The 17,751-nt window shown below is 50.0% G+C and overlaps 1 non-coding gene and 1 pseudogene across 1 annotated transcript; one reads left to right on the top strand and one right to left on the bottom strand.

The window, feature by feature from the left end:
- LOC115271381 overlaps window positions 1-1,001 on the top strand; it is a 1,773-nt pseudogene extending 772 nt beyond the window's left edge.
- Window positions 1,002-17,332: 16,331 nt separating this feature from the next.
- TRNAC-GCA lies at window positions 17,333-17,404 on the bottom strand. Its single transcript has one exon. It is a non-coding gene; the product is annotated as a tRNA-Cys (tRNA).
- Window positions 17,405-17,751: the final 347 nt, after the last annotated feature.

The following is a 17,751-nucleotide window of genomic DNA, read 5'->3' as shown; positions in this document are numbered from 1 at the left end:
AGACCCTATGAGTGCTGTGAGTGCGGGAAAAGCTTCACTCGGAGCTCATCCCTTATCAGACATCAGAGGATTCACACAGGAGAGAGACCGTATAAATGCTGTGAGTGCGGGAAAAGCTTCGCTTTCAAATCAGACGTTAATAAACATCAGAGGGTCCACACGGGAGAGCGCCCCTATGAATGCTGTGAGTGCGGGAGACAGTTCAGTCAGAAATCAAACCTTAGCACACATCAGAGAGGCCACGCAGAGCAGAGTCCCTATGAGTGCTGTGAGTGTGGGAAAAAATTCACTCAGCGCTCAGGCCTTATTAATCACCAAAGAATCCACACGGGAGAGCGACCCTATACATGCTCTGAGTGGGGGAAACAGTCCAGTGAGAAATCAAACATTATTAAACATCAGACAGGCCACACAGGAGAGAGACCCTATGAGTGTTGTGAGTGTGGGAAAAGGTTCACTCAGCGCTCAGGCCTTATTAATCACCAGAGAATCCACACAGGAGAGCGCCCCTATACATGCTCTGAGTGCGGGAAAAAGTTCACTCAGAGCTCAGGCCTTATTAAACATCGGAGGATCCACACAGGAGAGAAACCCTATGAGTGCTGTGAGTGCGGGAAAAACTTCACTGAGAGTTCATCCCTTATTAGACATCAGGGGATCCACACGGGAGAGAGACCCTATGGATGCTTTGAGTGCGGGAAAAGCTTCACTTTTAAATCGGACCTTATTAATCATCAGAGAATGCACACGGGAGAGCGACCCTATGTATGCTGTGAGTGTGGGGAAAAGTTCACTCAGAGCTCAAGTCTCATCAGTCATCAGAGGATCCACCCACGAGAGCAGCCTGTGAATGCGGGAAAAGTTTCATCCGGAGCTCACACCTTAATAGACATCAGCGATGTCACAGGATAGAGACACACCATAAACACTTTGTGCAGGGCAGAGAAAAGATTGTTTTAAAGCCATTTGCTAATTCCCACACAGGGACTTTTTAGGGCTGTTTGCACCATTTGCGTCACCCTATTCTCTCAGCTCCCCCAGGTGAGTTGCCTGCTTTTCATTTTGCAGGTCGCCCTTCTCTGGAATGAATCCTGTGGTCCTTTCTACCAACTCCTTTCTAATGTGAGTCATCATGGGAGTGTCTCTCTCCTGCCAGGAGTGTCCATCAGCCCCAGGGGTGGGAAATAGGGGTGACCTCAAGTAGCTAAACTGAGCAAAAATCAACCTGGGCTTTGCCTCCACTAGGATTTTCCATGGAGTCGGCCTGCTGGAGGTAGCTACCCTAATGTAAACACCCTGCTAGATGTGCTGTGCTGACATAGCCCAGGCACAGGGGTTGTGGTTAGCTAGCACCTTCCCCTTTGACCTGTCCTAATCAACAACAATTTTCATACTCGAGACAAGCCCTGAGCATCACATTTATACTCTCACCGCACTAGCAGAGCGATGGTTAGAGTCACTAAGTTCCCCCTTTGGTGACAGATTGTCTCATTCCCAGTTGTTCTCACGGTGGTTCAGGTTGTGCTGGGCAGCGGGTTGTTTTTTTTCCCATTTTCCTCATTTAAAATCTATTTCAATATAACAAAGAGGAGGAGCAGGACTGGGACAAATGTATCATTTCAGCCTCTGCGACACCGGAAGGAAATGGGGTGAGTCGGCGGGATTACCTCCTTCCCCATCGCCGTCAGTAGGCCCGCTCACTCCAGCAGCGCTGGCGTCTGTCTGAGCCACAATGGAGTTTATCCACCTCTGTTCTACCCCTCCACCTCTCACAAAGTCTCTGCACTTCATAGCAAATTGATCCTAAATCCGACTCGTTAGGGCTGGAGATGAAAGTGTCCCAGACCTGGATGGGGAATTTCCGTGGATCCCAAACACAGTGCAATCATTCCGAGTTTAAATCCCAGTTTCTGTCTATTGACAAAGTCACTTCTGGACATTTCCCTGCTGAGCTGGGATCGTTTGCACACGAGAAACTCGGCAGTTTTTCCTTATTACGACAATGCTAATTTTTGTTGTTGTCAATAACACGACTCCATAATAATGTGGAGTGAAGCCGGTTTGAATGGATCAGAGGAGAAAGTGACGGGGGAATCTGCTCTCCTGATTTTTGATTCATCCGATGGAACCTGCTCTGGAATTTAATTTTATATGAAATTGAACGTGACTTATACAGAGCTAGTTGAGTGGTGTTAAGGATAGTTTAGATTTAGTGAGCTGTGTTCTTCATTTTATTTGTTTTATACATTTCATTAAAATTAACAAAGAGATAGCAAGTCATGTCTTTCAATAAGCTACATGGGTCAGAACCGTGGAGCATCTGGGTGGAGATCAGCCAGTCCAAGTCGGAGCCTTATCAGCTCCCTCTGTATTAACCCTTTGGTTCTCACATGAGAGCAGCTGTGGGGAGAGCGGGGTGGGAACCCATCTCAGCTCCCACTGCAACCTAGTGTCATGCGTCTGCGTCTGACGAAGTGGGCATTCACCCACGAAAGCTTATGCTCCAATACATAAAAAGTAACAGAGGGTCCTGTGGCACCTTTAAGACTAACAGAAGTATTGGGAGCTTAAAGGTGCCACAGGACCCTCTGTTACTTTTTACAGATTCAGACTAACACGGCTACCCCTCTGATACTTGGCTCCAATACATGTTAGTCTTAAAGGTGCCACAGGACCCTCTGTTACTGCATCCTAGGGGGCTCAGGGCATCACAAGGGAAAATGAGCTCCCCTACGCAGACTTTCAGGAATAGGGAGTTGGGAGGGGAGAGGTGGGCTGGGGCAGTGTCTGCCTCATGAGGGGTTGGTGGAATGGGGGTTTATCTGTAAGTACAAATGGATTGGTTGTGGATTTCTCTGCTTTCACTGTAATGGTCAGGGCCAGTCACCACTCCCGTCTGGCTTGCCCTGGCTTGGGGTTGTGTCTGCTCAGGCTCAGCTGAAGTTGGGGGTCTAGTTTGAAGGGTTGTACATGGAGGTGAAGAGATTGTGCCTTTCAGCCACTGTGGAGTTGGCAGAGTGAAGATGTTTGTGTTTTGAGGGAACATTGGGGAATGACTGAAAGAGGGCAGAGTTTTGTAGAAGCTGAGGTTCTGAAGGCAGACAACATTCCACTGGGTAACCTTAACTCTGCCCTTTAATTACTCTTAGGGGAATTCTGTGCCAAAAAATTAAAAACTCTGTGCACAATATTTTAAAATTCTGCATATTTTATTTGTCAAAATAACACAATATAATCACTCCAGTTTCAATTATTTTGGTAATTTATTTCAAAATACCTGTCAACAACACAGACAACAGCAAAAATGATTGCCCCAGGAGTGAAGAGTTAAAGAAATCCCTACAACAACCCAGTTCCAGTTGGGGGGTTTTGGAGGGGGTTGTGTTGGGCCCCCAGATACCTGCACTCCCATCCCCCCAGAGCCCAGCTGTGGGATAGCCCCTGGCCCAGACACCAGCACCCCCCTCCCCGCAGAGCCCGGCCATGGAGCAGCCCCCGGCCCAAACACCAGCACCCCCAGAGTCTTTACTCTCCCCAACTTCTTTACTGCCCTGTCAGGGGATGTGGTGTGGTGCAGCCCTGCCCTTCCCCACTCTTTGCCAGAGCTGGCAGGGTCTCCCAGGCCCTACGAGCCGGGCTCTGCAGAGTCCAGCGGCCCCTAGTGGTGGTCAGAAATTCTGTGGGGAAGACAGGGAATTCTGCAAAATTCTGCATGGCGCAGTGGCGCAGAATTCCCCCAGGAGTATTTAATTAATATAAAGAGGATAGGCCCTGGCTGCCAGCTAGATATTAGCCAGCTAGCAAAGCCAATTCCAGGCTTAAACTCTTCGAAAGAGAACAATGAAAATTCCCTTTGGCCAGGCATCCTTTAAACCTATCAAACCCCAAACACAGCTTGGAAGGGGACATTAAACGCACAACAAACCTGCCTGTGTCTGAAGCAGGGACCTCCAGACTGTTTTGGGGGCTCCTTTCCCCATAATCCACACACCATGTCCTACTGCCCATTGCTGAGATTTTAACTTTACACCCTGAGGGCCTAACGGGCTGTTCCTTCATTCCAAAATTTTAGCAGCAGAATCATTGGGCAGAATAATGTGTCCCAGGAAATTTTCCCTTTTCGGGAGAGAAGCTGTCTTTCTCTCAAACAGAGCCAAGCTGGGAAGCTTGGATCCCAACACAATTTGGCCAGAGTTCAGGGGGCTGGCTCGGGGGTTTCGCTTTGGGGCATGTCCTTCCTGTCTGCACTGGCAAAGGTGGGAAGAAACAAAGGAAAAAGATTCAAAGTAATTCTCCTGGGGGTGAGTTTTTGCCACCTCCCTCCTGGGTGTCTTTCTTAAAGGCAGAAGGACAAGAAAATCGCATGAATTCCCAGAAAGAAGTTAGCAGATTTCTTCCCCGTCCCAGGCCCCTTTTCTCTGCACAAGCCTTTGCTGTGTGTTTAATTGCTTCCCATTGATCTGAATTTCTACTAATAACAAACCCTAGTTCTGCTCCCTCCAGAGTCTTGCTCTGGCTACACATCTCCTGTCAGTTTCAAAACCCAAGAAGAGCCAGGCAGGCCCCAGCCCCTCCTGCCCCCTATCCCTGGGCAGCTCAGCTGGGCCCAGACCCCTCCCTCACCTGACATCACAAAGGGACTGTGGGATTCCCTGGCACCTGGGTAAGTAGACAGTGAACCCCACTCCAAGGGCCTGGCCTGAGCCTGCCAGCCCTTTGAGAGAGGAGCCACCCCCAGGTCCTGCATCTAAGGGTCACCGGCACCAGGGAGCTGTCAGGGGACCGAATGGCCTGTGTCTCTGGGGCTGGCTGAGGGAGGAGCAATGCAGAGGGATGACTGCAGAAGAGAGGCTGAGTGAGGAGTGTTTGTGCTCACTGCACATCCAGCACCGACCCATCGCGCGGCTGGTTCTTGGTGAGACAGCGGCCTTTTCCTCCAGCCCACAGAATCCCGCACAGAAAAGGCACCAGGACATTTTTTGTGTCATTTCCTAGAGTTCCTATAGCACGGCCAGCTCCAACCATCCGCTGGCCGGAACTGCCATGCAGTGTTTTTAACACAACCTAGAGATCTGCTGCTGAGGAAGGAAGGGAGCTGGAGACGTGGGTAAAGGGTTTCCCCTCCCTCCAGTGGCAGGGGAGGGAGAGTGGTCATCTGCCGGGGAGTCAGGACAATAATGTGACAGTGGCGGACAAGCTGCCCCTCCCAGCAGAGATGACTTGTACCTCCTGATACCAGAGGGGCAGGGCACGTGACAGCCCCATGTGTCGCCTCTGAACAGTGAACGAACCTGACTCCCGTATCATGAAAAGCCAAAAAGCTGTTTCTTTCTACGGCCAGGAACACTAGGAGAAAAGAGTTCCAATAACTGCTGCCCAGTTACCTATGAATTCTTTTATATTATAAAGAAAATTGTAACAAAATTAGTCTGAACTTGAGCTGCTTGTTATTAAAAGCTGGTTCCCCAATTCACTTCCAACTGCTCTGCGAGAAACACCCCCAGGTCCCTGCTCACCCCAGTAAGAGCAAAAAGAGACCCCACCACCACCACCACTGGGCACTGCCCTTAGCTCCAGGCTGCTGTCGCAGGGGTGGGAACTGATTGTTTGGTGCTGAGGAGGGAGCCAGTAGAGGCCTCTGGTGCTCTGTTCCGAGCATCTGCCCAGCCCAGGCTGTCCACTGGCCTCAGCTGCTGCTCCCTGCACGCTCTAGAGTCAAACATGCTGGGCCCCCTGGGGGACAGAGGCAGGAGCCTGGGTGGGGCTGGGAAGATGGGGGGAGTTCTCGTCGTTCTGCCAGAACTGGCCTGGCTCCCTTCTCAACAGACAAGTCAATTCCACCCCCTCCCCTGGAAAATCTGCCCGGAGCTAAGGGCAGCACTGGACGATTCCCTCTAGTTCCCACCAAGGCATGAGGGAACCCAGGGCGTTTCTAGAAGAACTTTTGGAACTGACCTGGGGAAACCAGCCTTTAATAACAGGCAGCTCAAGTTTAAACTAACTGGGTTTGATTTTTTTTACAATTAATTGTAGCATTAAAAAATCCTTCAATCCTAGTGACCCATAAAATTGCTTCAGCCTTGTAGTTTTCCAAGGGTAAAACTAAACATCTCTTCAAATACAAGGGAGTGGAGATCAGTCAATGTTCAGAGGCCTTGGCTACACTCGGGACTTCCCAGCGCTGCCGCGGCAGCGCTGTGAAGCGTGAGTGTAGTCGCGCCGCCAGCGCTGCGAGAGCTCTCTCGCAGCGCTGTATGTACTCCACCTCTCCGAGGGGAATAGCTTGCAGCGCTGTGAGCGAGCGTGCAGCGCTGCAGGCTCTGATTACACTGGCGCTTTACAGCGCTGTACTTGCTGCGCTCAGGGGGGGGGGGCGTTTTCACACCCCTGAGCGCAGGAAGTTGCAGCGCTGTACAGCGCCAGTGTAGCCAAGGCCAGTGTAATCCCACATAACATGTTGTGGTTCATGCTGGCCCCATCATGTGGCCATCGCCTTTCCCTCTTTGCCCTTAAAAGTGTTGGTATTTTACATAGAAACTTTCTTCCCTCAGGAGAGACCTGGGAACCAGGGCTGCCTGCCAGACAAACACCTTTAAGAGAGGGGTGCCTCCCAGTCAGAAAATCATCTCCCTCCTTCAGTTCAGTGACAGCCTGAATTGTTCCTTATCCCAGCAGAGCCGGAGGATTGAAAGCAGCAACATCAAACCCCTGTGTAGCTGGCAGGAATGAACACAAACACTCCCTTGTATCTGAAGAGAGGTTTAGTTTTACCCTTGGTAAACGACAAGGCTAAAGGGAAAGGCAGTGGTGCCAGATACAAGGAATGAAACACACCACAATCATAGTTATGCCCATAGTGACTGCAAAATCTTTTTATATACTTCTTATTATCATCAGTGGATTATTTTCTCTGGAGTCTAGACCTTAGAATCATAGACTCAGAGAAGATCAGGATTGGAAGAGATCTCAGGAGGTATCTAGTCCAAGCCCCTGCTCAAAGCAGGACCAACCCCAACTAAATCATCCCAGCCAGGGCTTTGTCAAGCTGGGCCTTAAAAACCACCATCTCCCTAGGGAACCCAGTGCTTCATCACCCTCCTAGTGAAATAATGTTTCCTAATACCCAATCTAGACCTCCCCCACTGCAACTTGACTATACCGTGACCAGGGCCATTCTTACCCATACGCAAACGACGCAGTTGTGTAGGGCACCAGGAAATGTGGGTGCCCTACGCAGCTGCGTGCTGCTCCAGTGGCCAGCCCAATCCCCCAGCCAGCTGAGCCAGCCACGAAAGCTGCCCCCAAAGCCCCCACTCCAGCTCCGCCCCCACCCCGCCTCTTCCCCAAAGCCCCCAACCCTGCTCCGCCCCAGCCCCACCCCCACCCCCACTCCACTCCTTCCCCTGAGCTGCATCCCAGGGGACTGCAGCAGGGGTCGGACGCACCCCGCACTCACCGCGTGGCGGGAAGTGGAGCGACCCAGCCCCAGCCCACTCTGCGCCGCCGGCTCCCAGCCATGCCGCCAGTGAATGCTGGGGGGCGGTCTCTCCCTGACCCCCAAGTCCCAAGACTGGGAGCCAGGGGAGCAGAGCAGAGCAGGCTGGGGCCGGGTCACTCCACTTCCCGCCGCTCCGTGAGTGTGGGGTCGGCCCGCCCTGAAATCACCGGGCGGCAGGAAGTGAAGCAACCCAGCCCAACCTGCTCCGGTCTGCCGGCTTGTGCTGGGGGGCAGTTTTCCCCCTACCCCCCAAGCCTGCTCGTGCCGCCCTGCGGGGGGAGGGGGTTGCATAGGGCCCCAAAATGTCTAGGGACAGCCCTGACCGTGACCAACAATTTTGGATGTTGATAAAAATAATCACCTACCCCTGGTTCAGACAATGGACTTGACACCCACTGGGGTGTCCCTACACAGGTACAAGTACTAACAACAATGGCTGCCCTTTAGCCATAGTTTTTAATCAGGGCAATACATTGATACAAACCTCTGTTAAATCATTTCTCAGCCTGAGCCCTTCACCCACATTCCTTAGGATAGGGGTGGGCAAACTACGGCCCACGGGCCGGATCCAGCCCACCAGCCGTTTTAATCTGGCCTACGAGCTCCCGCTGGGGAGCGGGGCCTGGGGTTTGCCTCACTCCAGTGTTCCCGCCAGGAGCAGGGTCGGGGGCTCTCAGAAGCAGCGGGATGGACCCCTCCAGCTCCTACGTGTAGGGATAGCCAGGGGACTCCGCTCTGCATGCTCCCCCCACCCTAAGCGCTGCCTCTGCAGCTCCCATTGGCAGATGGGGCAGTGTAGGAGCCAGAGATGGGACATGCCGCTGCTTCCGGGAACTGCTTGAGATAAGCGCTGCTCAGAGCCTGCACCCCTGAGCCACCCCCCTGATCCTCCCCTTCTGCCCTCCAAACCTCTCGATCCCAGCCTGGAGCATCCTTCTGCACCCCAAATCCCTCATCCCTACCCCAGAGCCCGCACCCCCAGCCAGAGCCTGCACCCCTTCCCACACCCCAACCCCCTGCCCCACCCCGATCCCCCTCCTGCCCTCCAAACCCCTCGATCCCAGCCCAGAGCACCGTCCTGAACCTCAAACCCTCATCCCCAGCCCCACCCCAGAGCCTGCACCCCCAGCTGGAGCCCTCACCCCCCTCCCACGCCCCAACCCTAATTTTGTGAGTATTTAAGGCCCGCCATACAGTTTCTATTCCCAGATGTGGCCCTCAGGCCAAAAAGATTGTCCACCCCTGCCTGAGGACATTGGGCCATGTGGATGTTTCATTTCCCACCTCACTTTCACACAGAGACACAATTTCCTTTGCACAGATCCATGAACAGCAAAACCTCCCTGTGTCCCTTGTCTGAGACAGGCATTCAATTCCATTGAAACCTTCTCTCCTGCAATGGCGATGGTCAGACAGAGGGGACGTTGCCACCTTCAGCCCTGACAGTGCCCCAGAGAAATCCTGACCCCGGCTCTTGGAATGATTTGCTGGAGATTTGAACAGGAAAGGGACTGTCTGAATTGTCAAAGTGGGGAATGAACAACAATCGACAGCAATGTGATTAACACAAACACAGTGTAATCACGCTCCAGCCAGAAGGGAAATGGGCAGAAATTCTTGCTGTTCAGCCATGGACACACTTACACTAAATGCACAGCTGTGAGTGTGCTGGGGCAGTTGGTCTGAGCAATTTGAAGTGATAATTCAGTGAGAACAGGGTCATAGCATCATGAGCTAACTATCCATTGAGTAGTTGTGGCTGAGTGGTTAAAGCAATGGACTACAAATCCATTAGGGGGTTTCTCCCCACAGGTTCGAATCCTGCTCCTGCTAGCTACGGAAGCACTTGTGTGTTGCTGTTGTCTTAGTGCCTGAGCATCCACAGTGTAACTGGAGCCAGATCTGGTCTCGCTCTTAAGCGCCTACACTTAAAGCGCTGCTGTGACATTGCTACAGCACTTTGTAGTAGACAGGGGTGGGGGAACTTTTCGGCTTGAGGGCCACATCTGGAATTAGAAATTGTGTGGCAGGCCATGAATGCTCACAAAATTGGGGTTGGGATGCAGGAGGGGATGCGGGCTCTGGGGTGGGGCTGAGAGGTTTGGGGTGCAGGAAGCTGCTCTGGGCTGGGATTGAGGGGTTTGGAGGGTGGGGGGTGGGGCACAGGGAGAGGCTTAGGGGGTACAGGCTCCAAGCAGTGCTTACCTCAAGTGACTCCTGGAAGCACCTGCATGTCCCTTCTCTGACTCCTATGCAGAGGTGCGGCCAGGTGGCTCTGCACACTACCCTGTCCGCAGGCACCGCTGCCACAGCTCCCATTGGCTGCAGGTCACAGCCAATGGGAGCTGCGGGGGCGGCGGCAGCATGCAGAGTGGTGCAGGGTGAGCCCCAGACCCTGCGGGAGCTCAAGGGCCAGATCTGGCCTGCAGGCTGTAGTTTGCCCACCCCTGCTGTAGAGGAAGGGGAACTAGGTGTCTTTTGAGCTGGAATTGTATTTTCCTCAGGGCAAGATGAATGGCAGAAACCATTTGCTTAAAGAAAACTGGTGCAGTAGATGAGGCTTGAAGTCACAACCTCAGCATCACACCATGCAGCACTGCTCATTAAGCCACTGGAGCCCACATATATGCCTTTGTCTCATGGATAGATTTGGGGGGAGGGGTTGCACGAGTTACAAGAAATCCATGTTCAAGTCTGCAGGAAGAGAGAAACAGTAACATCCTTCTGTGACAAAACTGGTTCCTGCCACCAACTGTTGGTGGTTTGAGCTGGAACTTTTCAAGGGTGAGATTAAGGTGTCTTTTAAGAAGAGGAGGTGGAAGTGTCTCTTCCATTCCTGTCTAGCCCCACCTGTGTCCTGTGGTCCTTCAGCCTCTCTCCTGCCTGGCTGGGGAGATGCAGAGATGAGTCACCGAGAGGCTGTATCCAGTGCAGTGTGTGGGGGAGAGGGGTAGGGCTAGGGCTAGGGCTGGATTAGGCGCAAGGGAATAAGGTTGTGTGTGACAGTGTGGGGGGGAGGGTCTCTTAGGGTATAAGTGATGGAAAACACAGGGGAAGTGACAGTGAGACCCCATGTCTGCACTGCCCTTCACCTTCCCCTCCTATGGTCTCATCTTTCATTGAATCCAGCATTTTGTAACCTATCATCCTCACAGAGGTGTCCCACCTGCCTCAAATATAGAGTGTCCCTCTTAGACAGCGGAAGCAGATCACAAACTCATGCAGGAGCTATGGGCAGCTATCCTGTCAGTGCTTCACTCATCTGGAAAGTGTTTCACAAAACACAGCACTTCCCCTCTGTAAGAGAAACACCCGCCCCCACCTCTCTCCCGGATTGCCACCACTTTACTTTACTCTCCATGGGGTGGTTTGTCCTGGGGGATCTGGCTCTTTCTAGGAGGTTCATGGTAATTCTTAAAAAAGCATTTGGGGAGCAGGAGTCTTCCCCATGGAAATCTCTTCACTTCTTTCTCAGAGCCACTTTCTGAGCCCTGGCTTTGGGACAGTGGTTTCCCCAGGAATTGAAATTAGGGGGGGGGGTTCAAATTTACAGGGCCGATGGGGGGTGAGACTGTGAGGGTGAAGGTGGGCTGTATGGCACCATAAAAACTGAAAAATGTTTCATTACCATTTTATTAGATTTAACTCATGTTTTAAAATCATCACACAAATTAAAGTTGGCTACTCAAGCCTTCTATGAAGCATTATGTCTACATCCTTCTTGGTTTCTTGTTATAATTTTGCACAACTCTGTTAATGAACTTCTTGAATGCAATGCGTTCATCTTTGGTGGCTTCTCGTATGTCCAGTACTTCCATTCCTTCAATTGATATGCTCATTAGTTCATTCACATGATCAGGCAGAAGGCGACTTCTTTCAGAACCCAAATTCTATTCAATAATGAAAAAGAATGCTCAACTGTAGCTGTTGTGACTGGGAGTAGCAAGAGATGAATTCCTACTTCTTTCATCCCAGGAAACAGAACACAAAGGGCTGGTCTACACTGTCGCGCTAGTTCGGCGGCTGGGGATCGAAGTTCCGAGTTCGATTTATCGCGTCTGGTCTGGACGCGATAAATCGAACCAGGAAGTGATCCCCGTCGACTGCGGTACTCCAGCTCAACGAGAGGAGTACCGCAGAGTCGACGGGGAGCCTGCCTGCCGCATGTGGACCGCGTCTGAACCGCGGTAAGTTCGAACTAAGGTATGTCGACTTCAGCTACGTTATTCACGTAGCTGAATTTGCGTACCTTACTTCGACTTGGGGGGTAAGTGTAGACCAAGCCAAAGATTGGGTCGAGCCACTAGTGATGGTAAAAAAGAAGTTGAAGTCAAATCTTCATTCATTCGTCGTATGATATTCCACTCTGTGTTCAAATTCTCTATTCTGTCCTGATCACATGGCAGCCCCATTGCTTGGTAGTGCCTCATTCCACTCAACTGTTGGTGTTTTATAGGACAGGCATCTGTAAAAGCCACGTAGAGGTTGAGTAGAATCTAGAAGTCGCTGTTGTAGATTTTTAAGAATCAAGTCTGTGTACTTTTTCAGTTCTCTTAACAAACACTTCTTGTCTTCTTCACTTAAGGATTCAATATAAATGCCTTCATTAGTCAACTTCTGGACTGAAGTCTTTGCTTCTTCCAGTACTTTTTCAATGGATAGCTCTCTGATTGATCCAAATGTAGCTTCTATTGCTGGACAATGATCTACTATTTTTTGTAGCAGATGCCTGGATGGCATTGTTTAATGACCCAAGGGGTTTCAACAGTAGACTTACGAGAGAGAGAATGGCAATAGTCTTGTCTGAACGTACTAGCAAAAGTAATACACCAGCCTCACTACTTAGAATCATAGAATCATAGAATATCAGGGTTGGAAGGGACCTCAGGAGGTCATCTAGTCCAATCCCCTGCTCAAAGCAGGACCTAATCCCAACTAAATCATCCCAGCCAGGGCTTTGTCAAGCCTGACCTTAAAAACCTCTAAGGAAGGAGATTCCACCACCTCCCTAGGGAACCCATTCCAGTGCTTCACCACCCTCCTAGTGAAAAAGTTTTTCCTAATATCCAATCTAAACCTCCCCCACTGCAACTTGAGACCATTACTCCTTGTTCTGTCATCTGGTACCATTGAGGACAGTCTAGATTCATCCTCTTTGGAACCCCCTTTCAGGTAGTTGAAAGCAGCTATCAAATCCCCCCTCATTCTTCTCTTCTGCAGACTAAACAATCCCAGTTCCCTCAGCCTTTCCTCATAAGTCATGTGCTCCAGACCCCTAATCATTTTTGTTGCCCTCCGCTGGACTCTTTCCAATTTTTCCACATCCTTCTTGTAGTGTGGGGCCCAAAACTGGACACAGTACTCCAGGTGAGGCCTCACCACTGTCGAATAGAGGGGAACGATCACGTCCCTCGATCTGCTGGCAATGCCCCTACTTATACAGCCCAAAATGCTGTTAGCCTTCTTGGCAACAATGGCACACTGTTGACTCATATCCAGCTTCTCGTCCACCGTAACCCCTAGGTCCTTTTCTGCAGAACTGCTGCCTAGCCACTCGGTCCCTAGTCTGTAACAGTGAATGGGATTCTTCCGTCCTAAGTGCAGGACTCTGCACTTGTCCTTGTTCAACCTCATCAGGTTTCTTTTGGCCCAATCCTCTAATTTGTCTAGGTCCCTCTGTATCCTATCCCTACCCTCCAGCGTATCTACCACTCGTCCCAGTTTAGTGTCATCTGCAAACTTGCTGAGAGTGCAGTCCACGCCATCCTCCAGATCATTAATGAAGATATTGAACAAAACCGGCCCCAGGACCGACCCTTGGGGCACTCTGCTTGAAACGGGCTGCCAACTAGACATGGAGCCGTTGATCACTACCCGTTGAGCCCGACGATCTAGCCAGCTTTCTATCCACCTTATAGTCCATTCATCCAGCCCATACTTCTTTAACTTGCTGGCAAGAATACTGTGGGAGACCGTATCAAAAGCTTTGCTAAAGTCAAGGAATAACACATCCACTGCTTTCCCATCATCCACACACCCAGTTATCTCCTCATAGAAGGCAATTAGGTTAGTCAGGCATGACTCGCCCTTGGTGGATCCATGCTGACTGTTCCTGATCACTTTCCTCTCCTCTAAGTGCTTCAGAATTGATTCCTTGAGGACCTGCTCCATGATTTTTCCAGGGACTGAGGTGAGGCTGACTGGCCTGTAGTTCCCCGGATCCTCCTTCTTCCCTTTTTTAAAGATGGGCACTACATTAGCCTTTTTCCAGTCATCCGGGACCTCCCCCATCGCCATGAGTTTTCAAAGATAATGGCCAAAGGCTCTGCAATCACATCCGCCAACTCCTTTAGCACCCTCGGATGCAGCGCATGGATTTGTGCTCGTCCAGTTTTTCTAAATAGTCCCGAACCACTTCTTTCTCCACAGAGGGTTGTTCACCTTCTCCCCATAATGTGCTGCCCAGTGCAGCAGTCTGGGAGCTGACCTTGTTTGTGAAGACAGAGGCAAACAAATCATTGAGTACATTAGCTTTTTCCACATCCTTGGTCACTAGGTTGCCTCCCTCATTCAGTAAGGGGCCCACACTTTCCTTGACTTTCTTCTTGTTGCTAACACACCTGAAGATGGCCTTCCTGATTTCACTCCTGCATGCCTGAGCAATATTTTTATACTCCTCCCTGGTCATTTGTCCAATCTTCCACTTCTTGTAAGCTTCTTTTTTGCGTTTAAAATCAGCAAGGATTTCACTGTTTAGCCAAGCTGGTCGCCTGCCATATTTACTATTCTTTCTACACATTGGGATGGTTTTTTCCTGCAACCTCAATAAGGATTCTTTAAAATACAGCCAGCTCTCCTGGACTCCTTTCCCCCTCATGTTATTCTCCCAGGGGATCCTACCCATCAGTTCCCTTAGATCCATCCCATCTTAGTAGATACTTTCCAAAGCCAGTAATAACGGCTCGAGTAATTTTAAGACAACAGCCAAGGATCGCTCATGAGAAAGCCAGCGGGTTTTCCCAAGTTGGACTAATTTGAACTTCAGTCCCAGTATATCTTCTATATTTTCCAAGATATTCAGTCTTTTTGGACTCTTGCTGAAAAAAGAATATAACGAAGACATTAAATTTATAGCTTTTTTAATGTCTTTTGAAGATTCTGCAGCTCATACTAGTGCTAGTTGGAGTAGATAGATGGCCTCTGCAGTGTGTATAGGAGAGATTAGGGTTACACTTTTCTCTGAGCAAAGCTTGTACTCCACCATGTCTTCCAGAGAAGTTTGTAGCTCCATCAAATGCACAAGCAGCCATCTGTTTGGGGTCCAATTGACAAGCATTTAACTCTTCTAAGATGTGGGTTGTCAGAGATGCAGCCGATGTGTCTTCTATCTAGAAATGCATCTACTGGCCTACCCCTGACATCAAGATAACATACACAATGACTTAATACTTGATGCCCATTTGCATCGGTGCATTCATCAGCCATGTATGCAATGTTTTGAATGTGGTGAGAGAGTTCTTCACTTTTTCAACTGTTGAGTCTTTCACTGTTGCACCGCATGCTTCTAACCAGTCAGTAGAGTTTCTTGCAGAAAGATAGTGAGCATTTGCTGGTCTTGTTCAGAACCAGTGTTCCACTTCAGGATGAACAAGTGACAATGCACTTAACATTGGCCTCCAGTCTGTAGTGTGTGGTATCTCTTGCTTAAATAGAAAGTAGGATGCCACAGCCATGTTTGTTCGCATGAACTGTGTTGTGTCTCCAGCATTCTTAACAGCCTCATTAAGTACTTCTAAAATTGGCTTTGAAAGTGGGCTTATAAGGCTTTCTACATGTTGATGGACTCCAGAGGCCTGGTGTTTTGCAGCCTTTTCACACAGTTTGTCAGCATTGGCTTTGCTGATTGGCTTGACACCTCACTCACTGTCCTTGGTCAGTGGAGACTCAGAGTTCAGAGGTGCTTTCATGTGAGTACACCTCCCAGGTGGGGGGGCAAGAAGGCACCTTGCTCGTTCCTCCAGCTGCTCACTGTTTGCTGTTTGTTGTGCCACCATTCACTCCACCACTCTGTTGCCAATGGCCCTGCGCAGTCACCTTCTGCTGCCACTGTGACCTCTGCGAGTTGGTCTCTTGAGGTTCCACCCAGGTCTCAGTGATTTCAGCTGAGCTCTCAGTGGGGGAACCTCGCTGCTAGTGCAGGCTGGGCTGTCTCTTACACAAAAACACTGTCCCACAGCAGGCCTAAGCACTTAGACCTGATTATCAGTGATTTCAGCTGCAGAGGTCACTTAACAGAACAAAAGACTATCTATGGAGCCTAATCAGCTCTGTCTTTAAACAGTGGAGAGGGACAGGTCCCCACCCTCTCTCTTGATGCCCTCAATCAGTACAGTTCTACTGGCCTTTACTCATACACTAAGAACACAACATTTTTCATTACACTCCTCCCCCCCCCCCCCCCCCGGGAATTCAAGTGATTTGTAACCCAACCCCAGCCAAAATCTATCACTTGGGCAACGCTGCTCTGTTTGCTGGATACCTAGGTAGATTAGGTGTGAATGTAAACACAATCTGGTCCTGAAGCCTTTCCCCCCAGCTCCCAGTTCATCACTAGCTGTCAGGGAGAGCTCATTTAGACTTTGCTTACAAATCATCATTTGAAATTATTAGGTTGGCCAACATCACCAAAATGAATGCACTGACATTGTCATAAAAAACAACAGCTGTATAAGGAAGTTAGTCCATGTTCATACTTTTCAAATCTATTATACTTTTTCAGATACATGTATTTTATCATACACTTTATATGCTTTTAAAGTGTGTATTAATGTTTCAATTTCAATTCAAATTTCCAAACAGTCACTAAATTAGCATGTAACTAGTTCACAAAACTGGGGGGGGGAGGGTTTGAGGAAATTCAGGGGGGAGTGTAGGGAAATCACTGCTTTGGGATTGGTTTTAGCCTTGTTCCCTCCTGTCTTGCTTTTAGATGGGCTCTTGACCACCTTCTGGGGCTTGGCAGCTTTGACCTTTTGGGAGCTTTTATCTGCCTTTATTTGTCCCTGCTGCAGCCACCACTTTCTTAGGACTATTCCTAGCCCTGGGCATGGTGGCCTTTCTGGGGATCCTGGCAGTTTCTTGGTGGCTATTTTCCTGCTCAGAGCCACTGGCTTGTACTTGTGCCTTGTCCTGGGGGCCCAGCTGCTCCCAACTGGCTGAGTGTGAAGGAGCCAGGGCCGGCTCCAGGGTTTTTGCTACCCCAAGTGGCGGGGGGGGGGGGGAAGCCGCAATCACGATCGGCAGCACTTTGGCAGCAGCCCCACCGTGCCGCTTCATTCTTGGGCAGCAATTCAGCGGCAGGTCCTTCCCTCCGAGAAGGACCGAGGGACCCGCCACCAAATTGCCGCCGAAGAGCCGGACGTGCCGCCCCTTCCCATTGGCCGCCCCAAGCACCTGCTTGGTGCGCTGGTCCCTGGAAGGAGCCAAGGTGCTGGTGACCTCGGCCTGCACCAAAGTGCCTTTGCTTGTCAGACTCCTGAGCCCCAGCTGATGTGGTTCTTGTTCTTCTGCACAGCACAGCCCATGGTGACCAAGGACCTGCCAAATGTACATTCATATTATACCTTTGTTTAATCAATGAAACCATAAACTAGAGCCTTGGAGGACTGGAACTGATTTCTGCTGATGGACAGGTTTGTTAAGTTTTTATATATTTGCATAGGGAAATGTTAAGTGTTCAAATTCATTTCAAGCATCCCCATTCAGTGGAATTCCTGAACATACTGGAAATGGATATGAAAATATATTTCCATTAAAAAAAAAAAAACCCCTCTCAGGGAGCACCTGGATTTGAACCAGAGACCTCTTAATCTGCAGTCAAATGCTCTTCCACTAAGCTATACTCCCTATGACAATGCATTGTTGGACATAGTCATCTTGTAGATTATGAAGGATACACCCAATTTCAAAAGGTTTTTCTTCTATTCCGAGACATGGGTGGTTTTAAAAATGGCAGTTCATTAAATTTTATATATGCACATAAACACCACACCTTGCACAATCCCCACACCTGCTCCGGCTCACCAGAGCACAACAACTTTTGAGGGACCACACCCAGCTACCCAGCTCTGTGCCCTTTAACCTCCTCACCATTGCGCCAATCCCTTAAAGGCACAGGGCACATGTAACTTCAACCCATTAATTTCTATATCATTCTCAAAGAATTCCAGTCTGACCAGAAGCAGAGAGCTCCC

Source organism: Terrapene carolina, unplaced genomic scaffold, assembly GCF_002925995.2.
Source record: "Terrapene carolina triunguis isolate 2854851 unplaced genomic scaffold, T_m_triunguis-2.0 Scaffold751, whole genome shotgun sequence".
NCBI lineage: Eukaryota > Metazoa > Chordata > Testudines > Emydidae > Terrapene > Terrapene triunguis.
This window is presented reverse-complemented; position numbering and strand designations above follow the sequence as displayed.